Below are 3331 nucleotides of genomic sequence, written 5' to 3' on the forward strand. Positions count from 1 at the left end.
CTCAGCTTCTTTAATTGATCCTCTGGTTTCAACCATACAAATTCTACCAGTATAATCATCCTCTTCCCCGAGGAGGTCGTCTAGGTCTGGGTCAAAAGTGGCCATCCCTTCTTTATTTAACAGAATGTTTCTTATCTCTTGCACTACCTCCTCGATTGGTCTATCCCCGATTGACTCAGGATCGAGGGGTAAGTACCCTTTATATTGAGCCATATCAAAGAGTTCCTCAGTGTCTAACTTGGAGATAATTTCTGTAAGCTTTGGATTAGGATCTGGTTGAGGCTCTGAATCTGGTTCATCTATCATTTCCTGATCTTGGTCAATTTCCTCCTCTTCAACCATCCCAAAATTGGTAGTCAGAAGAGTGGCATCCTCTACAGGGAGAGGGACACATACCTCAAGAAGCAAAGCAGGAGCTTGTGGGGAAATAGCTCCTACATCGGGTAAGGTAAGGTCCTCAGACTCCTGGGTAGAGAGCCTAGGAATGACACATGGATCTGGGTTATCACCAGCTGGAGCAATGACAGGGACAACAACTGGATCAGGAACTAGACTGGTCGTGGGAAGACTATCAACTGCAACAACTGGAGAACTGGGCTGGGTTTCCATCACATCAACCAAAATTGGAGAAGGTTTAACTGCAACTCGTTGGAGTTGGAGAATGAACTTTGAAGTTCTAGGGGGTGGTGGCAAGATCTCTAACTTGGTTCTTTTAGGTACAAATCTCTTTACAGGGGACTTGGGCCTCTTTCCCTTAGCATCTGCAGGTCTCTGAATCTCAGTCCCTTCTGGCTTAACAATCACTGAGGCCAGCTTTACAGCTCTAGGAGAGGGTACCGGGGGTCTACCAGTAGGATGATGGCCTCTCTCGGACCCAGTCAACACAATACCCTCCATTTTAGAGGACGGAGGGCGTGGCACCCAATGATATCCATCAACCAGCACTGAAGTAGCAGGCTGTCTAACATACTTCTTATTCTTTCTAACTGGTTTTGGAGTCAAGTTCTTTGCCTCAGATACTTCTTCTTTCAACACTTCTTTCTGGAAGCGATGTGAAATCACTCCCTTCAGCTGTTTCACATATTCTTCCTTAGTTTGCCCATACTGTGCGGCACAGGTATGAATTATATTCCTCAATGTCCTTGTCTTCTATAGGTGTTTTTCTCTTGAGGTCTTCTTAGGCGAGTAGTCGACTGGGCATGGTGGGGAACAGGCTATCCTAGCTGCCCTCTCCTCCCCTTGAGCAGAAGCTAAGGGGTAAAAGCGACTCCCCTTTAGGAGGGGAGAGGAAGCAGGAATAGGTAGCTCCTCAGCAGCCTCAAACTCTACTTGAGCTAAGGTCTTAAAAGGTACGACTCTCTTAGCCTTAGTGATCTTCTTCCTAAGCCTCTTCAAATAATTCTTCTTCTGATTCTTGGTGGCAAAGTTAAGTCTGGAGCTCGACCCTTCCTCAAAAACAGATTTGACTACATTGGGGGTCTCAATAACTGGTTCAGACTTTTTCTGTATCTCAGTCTCCACTGGTACGGTGGGTGCATATCCCACAATCAACTCAATCACGGGGGTAGGATCTTTGATGGCATCTAAACTAACTATCTCATGTCCATCCATAAAGAACTCTAGGGTATTAAATCCCATCCCAAAGACCACCGTGCTTCCTTGGTCATTAACTGTCGAGGACAACTCTCGGTCAAAGGAGAAGATTAATTTGCCAGCCATTTGAATTTTTTTTTTCTGAAAATTAAAGAGAGGATTAGAATTAGAATTTTTTTAAGAGAGAAAGAAAAGAGTTTTTTTTTTTTGAAAATTAAGGCTTGTAAGATAATCTCAACCCGCCAACACATGTTGAGTGGTAGAAAACATTGCCCAACACGTATTAGAGGGATGGAGAGACTAAGTACATGCCAAAAGGGAGATTTTCTTAAAAGATTTGACATATGGTAGCCCATAAAGAAATCGTATGGGATAACATACGACGATCTTGAAAAAGGAATTTGAATTTTGAAGGATTTAAGGTGGGTTTTCTTATCAATTCCAAAACACAACGGACAGAGTTTCCCCTTGCCCGAAGGCTTATGAAACTATGAGAAAACCTAGGTAAAGTGAATAGTCTAACCCTCCTCACCTCCAAAGGTCAAAGGGGAAGTGAGGGGGTTAAGACTAAAATACTTTGAAATATCCAACGTCAATAATTCTCAAATTCTTTTCAATCTTAAGAATTTATATATTGAATGTGAAATTTATTAATTATAGATTCATAAGATGGAAAAGGATATCCGAGGATGTGATCTGACACTGTCGCCTCGTAGGTTGACCCAGGGCAGAAGGTCAAAATCAGAATGTAAATTTAACATGTAACAAGTTTTGGAGGTAGAACCTCTCTTTTTAATGTTTATTTTATCTTAGATGTTGGCCACACTCACCCAAGGAAGAAATGGGTAGAGGGACCAACCGAAGAAATGATAGTTAAAACTATCGATGTAGCAAAAATTCGTCACTATTAGAGATGGAGAGAAAGATTTGTCCCACCGGGCGTGCCATTTTTTGTTGGTAGAATTTTGAAAACAGGATTTTTGAAAAATATTAGTTTCCTTTGGGAATTTTAAAATTAAAGTTAGATTCTAATTCTAAAGTTGAACCAACCTATTAAAAGAGTGTATATCACCTCGAAAGGTGAAAATACAATGTTCTAACAGTGTTCAAACTTAGAGTTATGAAATTCATCTTGAATATTGTAACTAGATTTTAAAGAGAACTATGTATGGTCCTGAAAGACCAAGATTAAGTTCGATTTAATATCCAGCTATGATATTCAAGAAGTGTGATCGTCATGTTTTCATCCGAAACCTTATTGAAGAAGGATGTATCTCCCTAAAGGAAGATAACACTATTCAACGATAATCCTTCGAATGCGATAACAACAATCATCTTTTAATTTTACCCAAAGAAAACCAATAAATTTTTTTAGAAAATTAATTTTGAAATCAGATGAATGTGTGATTCCAAATCTCCTACAAGCGCAAGCCCTCGTAGTTAATTACATCATAGGCAGACAGCGTCCCCTATAAAAACTCTCGATTAAAATAGTGACGATATTTTGTTAGATTTTCTAGGAGTGATACCAAGAAGAGAAGAATTATAGAAATTCAAGAGGGAATGGATCAAAATTGAGCAGTTATTAATAGAGTCAAGGGAAGAGGGGTAGGGGACACTTTGAGATTCCAGAACCATCCGGAAGTCCCAATCATGGTTTAAATATTTCCAATTTTTTATTTTGGCTTAAACGTTACTTAGCTTGATTAAGTCACTAAGTTAAACTTTGTCAAAACCT

The sequence above is a fragment of the Dendrobium catenatum genome, unplaced genomic scaffold (genome assembly GCF_001605985.2).
Source record: "Dendrobium catenatum unplaced genomic scaffold, ASM160598v2 fragScaff_scaffold_416, whole genome shotgun sequence".
Lineage (NCBI taxonomy): Eukaryota > Viridiplantae > Streptophyta > Magnoliopsida > Asparagales > Orchidaceae > Dendrobium > Dendrobium catenatum.